Here is a 15,762-nt window from a genome sequence, read left to right on the forward strand (position 1 = left end):
GGAGTCGAGGGGGACGTGTACGTGCTGGTGGGCATCCCTTCGAGTACACACGCCAAGGACGGGCGGCGCGTCGCCATCCAGCCCAACGAGCGCTACCGGCTGCTGCGCGGAGCACGGAGCACTGGTGGACAGTCCGCTCGCGGGAGCCCGGCGGCCGCCCTTCTACCTCCGGCGCAGTATGTGCGCGAGCTCCGGCGCTCGGGGACCCCGCCGCCTCCTCGCCGCCGCCCTGCCCGCCTGCCCGGGCCCCGCAAGCCCCCGAACACTACCGCTCGCCTACGACTACACCGCTTCGTGAGCGCGCGGCGCCAGCCCCGGGCCCCGACGGCCTGGCCGCAAAGCCCCGGGGCCGCGTGAGCTCCCTGTGCGGCCCCGCGCGGCGGGCGCCTCGACCCAGCACGGCAGCCCCCGGCCCGGCCTGCCCACCTGCCTGTACACGCGGCCCGCGGCGCCGTGCGGCCCGCGCAGTCCCTGGACGACCTGGCGGCGCCGCCGTCGCGCACCCCTGCCGGCCTCCTGGGAAGCGCGGGCAGCTTCAAGGCCTGCAGCGTGGCGGGCTCCTGGTGTTGTGCCCGCGCCCCCTGGCGCGCAGCGACTGCGGGACGTCTACGAGGCCATCCTGGACGAGCGCGGCCCGGCGCGGGACGAGCCCCGCAGCAGGTATGGGGCGCCCCGGGAGCGAGGAGGCGGGCGGGGGGCTGCGCCCGGGCTCCAGGAGCCCCGCTCCGCTTAGCGTGCCGCCGGCTCTGACGGGCTGCCTCACGCGGAGCCCCCACGTTACTCAACCACGGAAAGAGAGGGGTGCAGGCGCCCAGTCACATCTGCAATTCCGAAATGCCAAAGCTCCCGAGCGCGAGTGTTTTCCGTAACTCAGTTGGTGGCAAAGTTGGACTTGAGCCCGGGTGAGCGTTGGTGGTCTTTATTTATTTATTTACACTTCGTTTTCCTGCAGAAAGCAGATGACCTGGAGTACGGTGTGACCGCCCACCCCGTGCTGGCAGGGCGCGCCACCTCACCTGCCTGACAGCCTGCCTGGCGCACCATTCCGAGAGGCGTCGGGATCCTGGGCCTGCAGGATCTCTCCGCCTCCCCTGTCGCATAGACGCTTGGGGATCAGATGAGATAATGGATGTGAAAGTCAGGGATCTGCTTCCCGTTTTGGCTTCTTCCAACATTTCAGTCATTTCAGTTCCCCTCTAAACACACACACGCACGCACGCACACGCACGCACACCAATTTTTGTTTCAGGAAGAGGTCTGGTTACAGCGAGGGTTTTTGTTGTGTTGTTGTTTGGTTTTGTTTTGTTTTCTTTCGTTTCGTTTCGATCCGGTTGTGTTGATTTGGGCAACCGAAAATAAGCACGTTTAAAACGCTCTACATCCCCAGAATCCTTCCATGGCCCTGACATCTTGCGGCTTTAGGAACTTGCGGCAGGGAAGGGGGGTGTGGAGACGTGGAGGGAGGATGCCAACATTGTTTTGACATCTGCCACCAGCTGGGTAATTATGGGAGATTCACTTCCTCTCTCAGGGTCTCAGTTTGTCCCTTGCCCAAAGCGGGTGGAAAGGTGAATGGTGCCCCCCCACCTTGTTGTCTCTGGTTTCTTTCTTTGTCCTTGATGTACTTGATGTCAGCGTGGGTGCCTGGCACATGCCAGACTGAGTCTGGGATGCCCCGCGAAGCGCCGGCACCGTCCTCGCTCGGGGACTTCCTGGGTCTTCCACCAACCAGGTCTGGTTACAGTGCAAAGAGTCAGGATTTGAAGCTAGAGACTCGAATTTGACCCTGCTGGGTGACCTGCCAGCTGCTGAGGAATCCTTAATTGCCCCAGCCCCAGTGTCCTCCTGTGTAAAGGTATAGCGTTTGAGCCTTCGACGGTGAGGCGTGGAAGCGCTTGGCACGTAGCAAGGCGCCGCCACGGAGGCAGACCCGGGTCGCATTAGCATCCCCTTCGGCGCCGCCTTCGCTTTGATTTCTGCAAGGAGCAGCCCGCCCCCCTCTGGCATGGCGGGAACACGCATTCTGCGGGTGAGGACGCGGACCAGATTCCGCCCAGGAACGGGGGCGGGGCCAGGGATCTTGCGCCCGGCGTCCTGGGGCCAGGTGGCCACTTCTACGCGGGGCAGATGGCTGGATGCCAGCGCTCCTTACCCCGGCGCCCCTCCGTTACCAGGCAGGCCGTCGGAGGCGCATTCGGGCCTTTCCATATTCTCTTTCTCCTTCTTCAGCAGCAGTTACCGGGAGTGAGGGGGGGGAGACACGTGATGGCGGGGTGGTGCTCGCGCCGGGAGGAGGAACCGGCGTCCGCGGCGAGACCTGGGTATTGGTCGAGACGCTCAGCCTGCTCCCCTTCTGCCCTATTCCCCGTACGATCTCAACAAGAGGCTTGGTATCTCGTTCCTGTTTCCCCCTGTGACCCTGCTTTATTCAGTGTCCGTGTGGGTCTCCTGACCCCCTGTCCCCTACAAACTCAGGGGTGGGGAGTTGGTTCTCTCCTGGGAAGGATCCCCAGTTGCTCTTAGTTATTGAAGGCAGCCTTCTTTTTTTTAAGATTGATTATTTATTTATTTATTTATTTATTTATTTATTTATTTTTATTCAGAGAGACAGAGAGAGAGGCAGAGACCCAGGCAGAGGAGAAGCAGGCTCCAGGCAGGGAGCCCGATGCAGGACTGGATCCAGGAACTCCAGGATCATGACCTGGGCAGAAGGCAGGTGCTCAACCGCTGAGCCACCCAGGGGACCCGAAGGCAGAATTTAGAGAAGGGATTTCCTGAAAGGTAAGCCTCCCTGTTTCCTCTTAGAGGAGGCAGGAGAGCGCACCTACCCTTCCCCTTCATTCCTCCTTGACTAAGCATGAACTGGCTCCCACCTGCCTGCCAGCATCTGATGAGGCACAGCGCCAGCCCGGAGAGCTACCATCTGAGTCAGGAGCCGTGGCAGAGGCAGAGCCTCCAGACCAGCGTGGCACAGGCCATGGCGATAGAAGGAAACACCCACCCAGCGTGCCTGGTTGCCGAGGCATGGGTGCAGGTGTGAGAGTGGCACCCTTGAGGCCTGCAGCTCCACTCCCATCCTGTACTGCTGGGGCTCTTGTGGGGAATGGGCAGTGCCTTGCCAGCAGGAGGCCTCATGGACTCTCACCAGCAATGTGGACTTAATCCTGCAGCTGCTGGAAGAAATTCTCAGCAGAGAAGAGAGGGGTTCAGAAAAGAACCCCGTGGCTGGGATTTGAGAATAGCATGAGGACAGACCTCCATGGTCTCCCAGGCCCAGTGATGACAGGAGATTGGGAAGTCGATTCCTGCATCTAGTGGCCGACGGGCTAGGAAGGTGGGAGAGAAGTCGGAATGAGTCGCAGTCTCCCAGTCGCACACCCGCCGAGACAGTGGTCTGTTTATTCGGTGGGCCAGGTCCAGACAGCAGCTGGAGCGAGGGGCCTGCTGCCCAGCAGAAGGCCTGCAGCGTGTGGCCTGCAGCAGGGACGGGGGCGGGCAGAGTGCGTGGACGTGGGGCCGGGAACACCTGAGACAGTCAGGCCCCACACATTCGTGGTAACAGACAAAGGGAGGGAAGAGAAGCCCCAGAGGAAGGATAGGCAACAAGGAGGAAGAACAGGAGAGTGCCTGTCCAGACCCGAGAAACGTCCAGAAGAAGGAGAAGTGCGTAAAAGGCCATTACACATGTATCAGAAACGGTGACTGCGAGGTCAGCGCACCTTATCAGGAGCTGGTCAAGGGGTTACTGAGGGCTCAAGGCAGGGGCCAGAGGGATGAGGTAAGGACACGCTGGCTGAGCGTAGACAACCTCCAGGGTTGGCGGGAAGGGAGAGATGCTTGTGGCCAGAGGCAGGTGGAGGTCAGGGGGGAGGCTCCCCAAATCTAAGCGAACAGTCAGGAGCCAGAAGGTGGGAGGCTGAGGATGGTGAAGAGGTGGTTGGGGAGATGGACGCAGGGAGAGAGGCCAACAGGGTGGGGTGGGTGCCCCGGCAGCGAGGGAGGACCCATTTCCTCTGAGGCGAGGGGCAATGATCTGAGGGTGGAGGAGACATAGGATCAGGTTGGGTCATTGGGGGATAGTCGACCAGTGGACAGGGAGGGGTGGCACGGGGGAGGATCAGCAGAGAGGGGACCCACCCCAGAGGAGAGAAGCCTCTGCACTGTGTGGCATTTTATAGGCTCGTCATTCACCTTCCACTCAACTAACATGTAATGAACACCTGCTGTGTGCTGGTCAAAGTGCTGGACCCTGGGGACGCAAAGCATGTTACACCTGACAAATCCTGTCCCAAAGGGGTCGTGGTCCCATGGGCTTCACGCAAAGTTCATCCCGCCAGCAGCTCGGAAGGCAGTCTCAGCTGGGTGGCCACAGCCTTGGCCGCCTGTTCCCCTCAGCAGGGACAGGACAATCGGAAGGCAAACAAGTATTCACTTTCCAAGCACCCTGCCGTTGTCCCCAGCGTGGGCACCGGCCACAGGGAGGAGGCAGGAATTCCAAGCCCTCGTCCACCAGCCAGCACCCAGCTACCCAGGGGCGCAGTGGGAGAAGCTGTCCCAGGAGAGGGCAGAGGCACACCTTCTGGAGCACTCTGCCCCCACCCCCTCTAAGGGAGGAGGAGGGGCCTCTGAGACTCCCCCCCCCGTGGTTGCGGTGGAGGGGGGAGGGGGACCTGCTGACTTGGGGATTTCAGGGTGTGGTCACCATCCCCCCGGGGCCTCTGAGGTGGAAAGGCCCAGGCCGGCCCTCTGGACGGGGCCCGAGCTGCGGCTCCTCCGCCCCCTACTGCGGTCCAGACCAGGTGGCAATGGGAGGTGTAGGTGTACAGAGCCGTGTCATTCCTTTAGCTAGATGCCGATGCAAGGCAAGCCTCCGCATGCCCTACTCACCCTGAGTGGCAGCCGGACTAGAGGAGCCTCTGGGGCCCTGGTTCCGTCCTGTGCTGAGAACTGTGAGTGACCCTCAACTCCCAATGGGGCCCGGGGAAGGCGGGGTCGTGCCCTGGCAGCTCTCCCACCCTCTCTCCTCCTTCCCTGACCTCCACCTGGTCTTTCCTGCACTCATGCTGTGAAACTCCCCTGCAGGTGCCTGGCGGGCAGGCACCTCACCCTCCTCTCTGGATCCCAGGCCTGGCACCCACCCCCTTGGAAAGACTCCAAGAGCCGCCCCAGGCAGCGGTGATAGAGCAAGGAACTGGCTTAGGGATCCCTCCACCTGGATCCCCCTGGGACCAGCCAGGGGGCCCTCTAGGAGGAGCCGGGGAGCTGAGGCCAGGAGGAGGGCAGTGAGCGCCTTGTACTGTATGCCCTCCTCCCAGCAACTGTCTACCTCCCCCCCACCCACCCTTGGAAACAGCAGCCCTGGGCTGGCCCGGCTGGTTTCTTCACACCTGGCTGACCTTTCCTCCCCATGACTCACCTGCAGCCCCAGGCTGACCCTCGGCCCCACTGCCCAGCCTAAGGCCTGACCCATGAAAGAGCAGCTTCTTGGGTAGCCCCCTCCCAACCCAGCCCACATTCCTGGCCACCAGTAGTCCTCCCACCCCACAGCTCCCAGGGCAGAAAGGAGCAACCTCCCAGGCCCCTGGCACCCCCATGGCTCTGTGGAGTCCCCCTGGGTGATCTCCCCAGAACCTGAGCCTTATGATTCACCTCTCAGTCCCCAGCCCCCTGAGACGGGTCCACCTGCCTCCCCACTTCCTTCCTGAGCGCAGGGGCCGGCTTCTCACTCAAGCTGTTGTCTCTGCCTTTCCTGGAGCTGTCTGTGTCCAGTAGTGGGGAGGGCCAGGCCCAGCTGATGCAAACATGGTCAGGGTTCCAGACTAGAGGTCAGGGGACAGTGAGGTTGATTGGCGTTGAGGGAATGTGCTGCCAGGGACTGGGTCTGAGGGACATAGGCGGTCCTTGCTCAAGTGCAGGAGGCTCTCTTGCCAAATTGAGGAAGGATTGTGGTGTTGAGGGGACTTCCAGAGCAGCTGCTTAGGCCAGCAGAGCCTGCAGGACCCTTCTGCCTAGCCCAGGCTCTGGCTCCTATGGGTCCTCCGAGGGATGTTCCACCGTGAGGCATTGGGTGAGCAGGGCAGGGGTCCTCTCGGGTTCCAGTTCTGTCCTGGGGCTGAGCCACTTTGGCCCTAGGAGAGGAAGCCAGAGGAACCAAGAAAGGTGCCAGAGGGGGGCCTTCCTGCTCTGCTGCCTGCACACTGAGTGCTCCTGGAATCTTCTCAACTTGTAAATTAATATCCCCCCCCCCATAAAAATAGCTTAAGGAGGGGCTCTTGGGGAGGCTCCCTAGGTTAAGCATCTGCCTTTGGCTCAGATCAGGATCCTAGTGTCCTGGGATCAAGCCCCGCATAGAGAACTCTACCTCTGCCCCTATCCCCACCGTGCTCTATCTCTCTGTCTCAAATAAATAATAAAATCTTTTTTTTTTTTTTAAATAGCTTAACGCCATTGCAAATATTTGCGAATATGGGCAATCTCACTCTAATGACATTAGAGGGAATCCCTGGGTGGCTCAGCGCTTTAGCGCCTGCCTTCGCCTAGGCGTGATCCTGGAGTCCTGGGATAAGTCCCAGGCCAGGCTCCCTGCATGAGCCTGCTTCGCCCTCTGCCTGTGTCTCTCCTCTCTCTCTCTCTCTCTTTGTCTATCATGAATAAATAAATAAAATCTTTTTAAAATATAATGACTATTAGCATTTTTGGCTTCTTTTCATCCATTCTGCTTTACTCGTGTGTGGAGAGTTTTTACAGACCCCGAGCATCCCGGTACACTGACATGGCACTAACGATTTTTCACCTACTGTGTTCATGGATTCAGTACATGGCAGGTGCCCTGAGAAACAAGGCATGGTCCCTGCCATCAGTAGTTTTCTGTCCCAGAAGAGAGATGGGCTAGCAGACCCACAGGTAGGATCTGGTGGCAGGGGTGCCGACAGGATGCGTGGGAGTGCGCTGGAGGAGCTGTCCCCAGAGTCCCCGAATCCTGCCAGTCGCTAGAGAGAAACTAGGATTGCCTCCTGGCCAAGGAGGGGACAGCAGCTGAATCGAGAGGTTCTACCATTCAGCCTCCTCCCTGAAACCCTCTGGACCTACCTGTGCATTTGTGGTAGGGGCAGACTTTTTTTCTCATCAACGTGGTAGTTTGGTTTTTCACGTTTTCCACTCCTTCTTGTTCACTTTGGCATTTTGCCTTTTTCCTAGGAAAGTATTCATTTTTCCTAGATTTGCAAAATCTCCATTTTAAATTTCTCTCATGGATTCCTTTGTGACGAAGAAATAAATGGTTTTTCTAAGTTTTTCATAGTGGAAAAATCGTATATTTTCCATCTAAGGGAAACGGTCTGGTATATATCAAGCCAAGCTGATTGTTACGTTATTGAAACCTGTGTTTCCTTTGTATGACTTCGTTTTGTTTTTGCATCTTTTACTCCAGTTCCAATAGAGGTTTATTACATCTCTCGCTCAGATTTTCTTTGTAAAGATCTTGTTACTTTTAGCAGGTTTTGCTTTTTTTTTTTTTTAAGTTTTATTTTTTGTTCATGAGAGACTCAGAGGAGGCAGAGACACAGGCAGAGGGAGAAGCAGGCTCCCTGCGGGGAGGACTCAATCCCTCAATCCAGGTACCCGGGATCCACGTCCGGGATCCACCTGAGCCAAGGCAGATGCTCAACCACTGAGCCACCCAGGCATCTCAGGTTTTGCTTTTTATATTTAACTACACTTTGTTGGCAGTGACACAGATTTTGACTGTCCTGGCATCACAGAGTGTGTGCCTTTGTATCTCCCCTGGTGTCCCTCTTACCCGGTGGTGGTTTCAACCTGATACACATCTTGCTGTTAAAGCAGGCCACTCTTTCTATTTTATTGGGTTTTATTTTTGCACTTGCTGGTATCTCTCAGTATCCTTCTATATTCAACATTATCATGTTTTTACGTCTATTTCATATATATATCCCTACCACTGAATTTGGAAACCCAAACTGACAGTCTTTTTGTTGGGATAATGCACTCTTTTCAGAATCTTTAACAGGTTTCCTTTTCCCCCTTCTATTCAGGTTGCTCCTGATTCTCTGTTCCTCTGCTGTCCTGCTACACTTGCATTTCATTTCATTCGTGGCTTCTGCTTCCCGCCGGCTCCTGATCAAACATCCCCTCTAGGATGTGCAGAAGGGAGGGATGCTTTTTCTCAACACTCTCCTCCTGGAACTCATACAAACCCGTCAGTCTCGGGATAGCCGTGGGTCTTTTTTCAGCTTAGAGAAATCTCTTTGTTGCATGAGTATTGGGGTCTTTGCACTTTTTCTTTCATTGCCGTTATTGCTCTCTTGACTGGCGTCTCAGCTTTGTAGCTTTGCCCCCTCTATGTCTTGCCTGCGTACATCAGTTCTGAATATTTCTCCTGCTTCTCTTCCAGGCCACAAATGAGTCTGGAAAGGGACTGTCCTCACTCAATGAGTAGTACTGATATTTTTAAATTCTAAAGTAGTAGTCTTTTTTTTTTTTTCTTTAGTGTCTTACTTGAATCTCCTGAAGATTTCCCTTTGTTGTTGTTCCATTAGTCACTGTGTTATTCCAGCCCCTTCATCTTGCTATCGCAAGATTTTTTTTAAATTAGCTAATGTACTTCCCTGGTTTTAAAATCAAAGCAATAGGGTGCTGGGTGGCTCAGTGGTTAGCGCCGCCCTTTGGCTCAGGTAGTGATCTGGGATCCTGGGTACAGTCCCACATCAGGCTCTCGAAGAAGCAGCTTCTCCCTCTGCTTTGTCTCTTCCTCTCTGCTGTGTGTCTCTCATGAATACATAAATGACATCTTTTTTTCAGAATTTTATTTAGTTATCATAGAGACACACAGAAAGAGAGGCAGGACACAGGCACGAGGAGAGAAGCAGACTCCGCAGGGAGCTCGAAGTGGGACTCTGATTTGGGTCTCCAGGATCACACCCTGGGCTGAAGGCGGCGCTAATCGCTTAGCCACCCGGGCTGCCCTGAAATCTTTAAAACATAAAATAAAAATAAAAGCAATATTAAAAAGTAATAGTAAAAAATCCCCCCCAACACCTGCTTCTGTGCCCTGTTTCTCCCATCAACTCATAAGTCATCACTTCATTAATTCTTTCCTCGATTCTGCCAGAGTTTCTTTATGCAAACACAAAACCTCTATGAAAACACATTTTGATTACTTGCTTTTCTGTCTCTCTTCCGTAAGGTAACATGCAGTACACACAACCACATCTTGCTTCTTCTTGCCTTTTTGATTTAACAATATATCTTGAGTCTGTGCAGAGGAGAGTATCAGTCTCCTTCCTTAGAGCTCACATGGTTTTCACGGTACGGATGTATCAGAATTCTTCAACTGGTCCGCTGGTGATGGGCCCTTGAATCGTTCCCATCTCTTATGGTATGCACCAATCTGTAATAGATAATCTTGCACCCACGGGCAGATAAATCAAGATAAATCCCAGAAGTAGGATTGCTGGGTGGAAGGATAAACAAGGATATTTGTTAATTTTGCCAATTGCTGTCCCTTTCCTGGGGGCTTATCCAATTTACATTCCACCAACACAAATGTGAGTGTCTGATCCCACAAGCCTTGCCACCAGGTGTCAACAAGATGTCGTTTCCTGCTGATCCACTAGTAAAATATGATCTTGGTAGCATTGAAATTTGCGTTTCTCTTTTCAGTGAGAGTGAGCATCTTCTCATAGATTTAAGGACTGTTGTTTTCCTTTTTCTGTTAACCTTTTCAGAGCCAGTGCTCATTTTCCATTGACTATTGGTCTTTTACTATGGATTAGGAGGTTTTGCCATTAAGAAGGAAAACAGCCCTCTATCTCTTACAGGAGTTGTATGTAAGTTTTCTCTTCTGACTTTGCTAATGTTATTTCTGGCACGCAAATGACTTAAGAATGCATTTACTTGGTCAAATTATGGCTTTTAAGAGTTGAGTCTCTGCTTTTTTGTTTGTTTGGTTGTTTGGTTTAAGATTTTTTTATTTATTCATGCGCACACACAGAGAGAGGCAAAGACAGGCAGAGGGAGAAGCAGGCTCCCTGCAGGGAGAGCCCAATACAGGACTCAGTCCAGGACCCCGGGATCACTGCCTGAGCCAAGGCAGATGCGCAAACCACTGAGCACCCAGTGCCCTTCTGCCTTTTTTATTTTTAATATACAATTTGCTTCTGTTTTCTCTTTAGTATTTTATGGATTCGCTTTTTATGTCTGAATCTTTGATCTATTGGGGTATATCCGAGTGGACAGAGTAAGATGTCAACCACCTTTTATTATTTTCTCTGGATGGCCTCCACCTATCCTGCCACTTTACTGACAAACTCCTCTTCCTACCCGGATTGGTGATGGTCTTAGCACGTCCTGGACCCTGCTGATTAGGGTCTTGACGCCAGGATAGATTTGGTTGTTCTCTTTGCTCCACCCTCTCTCCAGCCCTGTCCTGTCAGGGAGTGGGGTTTATGTGTCTTTTCTCACTGGGGCTGGGATGAGCTGTTGAAGTGTCCCACTAGGCGCGGCCCTAGAGCAGAGGAATGGTGGTCTCTGCCAGTGGGCAGCCGGGCTGGGCAAGCCTCTTCTAAGACACCATCAAGAATTCTCCCTGCTGCTGCCTCCTCGGCTCCCAGCCTTTGGGCAGAGAGTTGCTGAGCCCACCTGTTTGACTCCCTGTCAGCTCTGGGGTCCCCTGCTTCCCCCTAGGGGTCTATGTGGCCTGGTCTGCCCCCGGGGTCTCCCTGGGTTCCAGCTTCTATCTCAGGCCCTCTACTCCGGCCAGCCAGCCCTGCCCAGGAGGGAGGCTGGCCAGCCCCTTCCTTGAGGGTTAGCAGCAGCTGAAGGAATGAAAACAACACAGGTTGGCCCGGATCGGGAACCCTTATAAGGGGCCTCTTCTGTTTTGTTTGAAGGCTCAACCACAGGAATTACCTCTTGGAGTCTCCCCACAAGTACAGTGTTGCCGACCTCCAGCAGGTGAGACTGCCTTTCTCTACCCCCAGAGGGCCTCATTCCTGGAGACATCAGACGGGAGGGGTGGCTGCAGCTTTTCAGCACCTCAGACTATGTGTCTGGCTGTCCCAGGATTCCTGGGCGGTGACTGAGCGCCAGCCCCCCGCAGTTAGCAGGCAGTCCAGCAAAGCCTGGGAACAGGAGCGCCTTGGCCCTTCCCTGCCTCTGGCCTCGTCCCCAGCTAGAGGGCAGCAGGAGAGAGGCCCCAGGCCTGAAAGTTGAGGACATTCCTTCCTTCAGGGAGGGCACTGTGGATTTGGGTCTCATCCTTAAGCCGGTTAACCCCAGTGACCTCCATGTGGGGGAGCTGTACACCTGCATTGTTCAGCCTGGACCGGGGTGGGGGGTGGGGGGGTGGTTCTTGCCCAAGTGGGAAGATACTCTTTGGGAATAGGAGTTCTTGAGGCAAGGTGGAGCCACATTTTATAGATGGCCTCAGCCTCAGCACAGCTACCCGAAAGGCCTGTCGGCCTGCACTTGCCCTCCACAGATCGTGGATGGAGTGTATGAAGGGTTCCTCAACACCCTGATTGGATTTGCCTCCCAGCACGTCTACCACTGTGACCTGTGCACCCAGCGTGGCTTCATCTGCCAGATCTGCCATCACCACGACATCATCATCTTCCCTTCGAGTTTGACGCCACAGTCAGGTATGTGGGACACCCAGCCTGCCACCCCACCCCTATCCACAGCTGGCCCCAGCTATCCAGGGAGGCAGGCCCAGTGCCATTGTGCAGAAATACAGAGACACCCTGTCTGTGCCGGTACCGATGCCCTGAGCAGTCACGGAGGCTCCGGTCCAGCTCAGAGAGCCCTCCAAGGCCCCTGCCTAGATCAAGGAAGCTGTCTGTCTCCCTAGAGAGGAGGTGGCTTGCTGCCTCTTTGAGCGGGGCCTCAGTTTTGTCATCTACAAACAGGGTGAGGAGGGACTGAATGAGTTACTGCCCCGGAGCATTGGCACAGGCCAGGCACAAAGTGGGCACCCTGTGGGTGGTACCTGCCTGCCTCTCTCTCCGCAGTAATGATGGATCTTACCCGATTATCACTCATTATCAGAAGCCTCTAAATGGAAAAATTCATCCACCAAACCTCCATTCCAGCCCGTGTGGGAGGGGAAAACTGAGCAGGCGGGAGCATTCATTCATGTTCAGTAGGTGTCTCATGGCCTAGATTCAGCCCCTAGGCTGAGTTTTTTTAACAGCAGAGGGTTTTCAACATAGGCAAGAAGTCATGTCATGAGTCTCAAGCAGCATCTTAAAAAGTGAATTTGAACAGAGAGTGTCAGCAGTGCCTGTGGTGTGAAGGAGGGTAAGCATTGTCGCGAGGTTTTATTTGACCATGCAGGGGCAGCGCACAGGTGCCTTGGGGCAGGTGCCGCTCAGCCTCCCGCGGGTTCTGGTCAGGAAGGCTGGCCAGCCCCCCGGCCCATGGCACAGGCGGTGCTTGCTGCTATCCCCCAGGTGTGGCGAGTGCTAGACCGTCTTCCACCAGAGCTGCCAGGCCGTGGTGAAGAAGGGCTGCCCCGCTGTGCCCGCCGCCGGCGCAAGTACCAAGAACAGAGCACTCTCACCTAAGTCAGCGAGCTGTCCCCACCAAGGCTGCGGGGTGGCGGCTCGGCTCACCCATCTCAGCTGGGTTTGGCGTCAGTCCGGATCCTCTCAAGGTGTCACAGCTGTCTCCCCTGTCACGAAGACTCCGATGTGACCAGAGCACGAGCCTACCAGAGGAAGCCCTCGATGATGTCACCCAGTCCCTCTACCACCTGTCTGCTCCCGGACATGGGGACATCATCAGATGCCCCCATTCCAGGGGATGCAGGGAGGGGGAACTTTGCACTAATCAGGCCCCAGCTCACCTCACAGACATGGCACATCCATCAGGGCTGTTCAAACACTGTGGAAACAAGACTTGGGCGCATTCTCAATTCCACATTCCTGATTAAAAGGTCTAGTTTTTTAAGGCAGGTTTTTTTTTCCCCTTCATATTTCAACGGAAAATATTTTTTTATTCTTGACCCTACACAAGTCACCCAAGAAATCCAGGCCTTCTCATGCTGAGCAAATGTGTGGGAACACTTGGCCCGCAGGCAGGCGGGTGGCTGGACAGGCAGGCCACTGCTGGGCCAGAGCCTGCCAGCTGGACTGGGTGCCTTTCCTTCTCCTACACCGGGCGCCTCACTGCCCACGGCTCAAGTACGACGTGCCAAACTGCCCGGGGGCTGGTGGGATGGGTCTCGATGACCGTCCTCTCCCTCTCCCTCTGTTTGCCCTGCCCTGTCCACCTCACCTGGAAGCCCCATCCCCTTTCTCCATGTCAGAGCCCCCCAGCTCTCGTGCAGCTAGGGATCTTGGTCCCTGAGGGAGAAGGGAGGGACTTGGAACCCGCACTGTCAGCACTTTGAGCCTTTCTTGGCTCAGGGCAGGGTGGTCATCTTGCCTACCCCTCAGCCCCTCGCCGTCCCATCCTACCACAGACCCGCAGCCAGATGGGCCGGGGGCGGCTGCAGACATACTCTCGCCCTGTTCCCCCACCGCATGACTGAGCCCTCTGGGAACAGAGGCAGGCTGGGCCCACAGAGAGGGCAACAAGCCCAGGCCAGCGGCCAGCCTCGGGCATCGGGACTGCCAGGCCCCGCACTGTGGAGTGGTGACCCCATCCTTCCACAAAGAGTGCCGGCCCTGCTGCAGAGACGCACAGGGACACGTGGGAGCAGCCACCTGTTGGAAGGACACTGAGCCTCAGTTTACAAAGCCATGAATTCACAAAGCTTTGCTGGACTGGCCCAGGAGGGGCCCTACCAGAGACCGGAAAACGTCATTGGAGCATGATTGCCTTTTCAAGGGGGTCTTGGGGTAGAGCAGGAGCCTGCCATTGTTTTCAAAGTGACCTTTAGACCCTGGGGTTTGGGGGTTGATTTCTCTGCTGCCTTATCCCATCTTTCCTGGACCCACAGCCCCCACCCCCACCCCGCAGCCCTGGGTCCTCTGGCCATCCTCTCTGCTCTCAGCTTGAATTGGGGGCCTCAGGTGGAGATTGCCTGTCACTGTAAAGAGCTGAATCTACTCCCACCTCTCCCTGGGGGTGATTCGGCTGCTGAGTCACCTGCCCAGCCCTGTGAAGCTGGATAAATTGTGCAATAGAACAGAGGAGGTGGTGGGGGGTGGGGGTGCCTGTAACAGGGGGCTGCCCCACAACTTCTCTGTCCCCGGCACGGAAGATGGTGCACACCTAGGCCCAGCATGCCAAAGCCTCCTAAATGGGAAAGTGGGTCCTTATCCCCATCCTGCACCCCCATAGCCAGCATTAATGCTCCCCCACAGACCCAGCCTAAGCAGAGCTGCAGGTGCCCCAGGTCCCCAAGTGGACAGGGGCTGGCCTGGGGTGGGCAGTGCTGCCCAGGCCCAGCCCTGGCTCCTCAGGCCCGTGAGTATGTTATGTGCACCAGAAGGTGCCCTAGGAGGCAGCAGGAGTGAGGCCCTAGGGAGCTTGCTTAGGTTGGGTATCCACCCCGCCCGCCGCCGCCCCCCAGGGACTAGTAGCATTAGAACTGACCCTCTCCCCAGCACCAGAAAGCTGCTAATCAAATGAGTTGACTTTTACCCTCTCACCTCCAATGGAAAGCTGATGTGAACCTCAGTGGTGCCCACACTATTTTTAAAATGCCATTTTATGCAATAAACTGTTTCTAGCGGGGGGGCGCTGGCCCTGAACAGCGCTTTGCAATGTATGGAAGGAACTGCTACCGTGTGCATTTTGGGTGATTTTGCAGTAAAGACCTGATCTTTTTCACCTGTGATCTTGCTTCTGAATCCTGATGCTGCCACTGGCTGGGGGAGGCCACCAGCCATCCTGTGGTTGGATGCCCCCCCCCTCATTAGCTGGGGAGGCCTGGAGAGGGAGGGTTGGTAGTAAACATTTGCAAGCAAGGGGCGCGGGCACGCAGGGGAGAAGAGGTGCCACTAGGAGTCCTGGCCAGGGAGCCAGGGGGAGATTTCGGGGCCTTGCTGGAGGTCTCCTCACGTACACTCATGCATAACAGATGAAGCTGCTGCCTGAAATCCCACCAGAGTGGCACCTTCCCTGTGCCTGTCAAAGCACAGAGCCCTGACACTGGAACATGAAGAATGTTGGGACTATTTCCTACTGGGTTTTCCAAGGCAAGAGGGGGGGCTTAGAAAAGGCTGAGCAGCACCAGAATCAGGGATCCCAGTGGCCTAGACTTGGCCACTACCTTCCTCTAAGTGCCAGGAGAAGCCCACCACTGCCCGTGGTGAGGCCAGAAGAAGGAAACAGACTAGTTCCAGGGAAGGCAGATTGTGGAAAATGTGATTGAAACACTCTGCTCTGTCTGCAGTTCCTTGTCCTTGAAGATGCCTTTTGGCCCTGGGGGAGCACCTTCTGCACATCCCCTGAGCCCCAGCTTCCCTCAGGGGCCTCAAGTCTCTCCAGGTCAGTAGGAAGTGGGCTCTGAGAAGACAAAAGGAACTGGGTTTGAGGCCTAGGGACAGGGAGGCCAGGGCCAGGCGACCTGGGTGCCTCATCCTCAGCAAGGTGCCTCTGAGGACATTCCTTTCTCCCTTCCCCCTCCTGCCTGAAGGAGAATGGGGGGTTGGAGACAACCCAACACCAGAGAAGACAGCTCATCTTCTAATAAAAATAATGTTCATAATAACAAATGTGTGCTCCTATAATAATGTGATACTATACTGTGCTTAGTGCATCTCATTCAATCTCGCCAACTACCCTGGGAGGTAG

General features: G+C 55.6%; 1 pseudogene; it reads left to right on the forward strand.

The window, feature by feature from the left end:
* LOC112657500 (rho GTPase-activating protein 27-like) lies at positions 1-12,483 on the forward strand (annotated as a pseudogene).
* Positions 12,484-15,762: the final 3,279 nt, after the last annotated feature.

The sequence above is a fragment of the Canis lupus genome, chromosome 9 (assembly GCF_003254725.2).
Source record: "Canis lupus dingo isolate Sandy chromosome 9, ASM325472v2, whole genome shotgun sequence".
Taxonomy (NCBI): domain Eukaryota; kingdom Metazoa; phylum Chordata; class Mammalia; order Carnivora; family Canidae; genus Canis; species Canis lupus.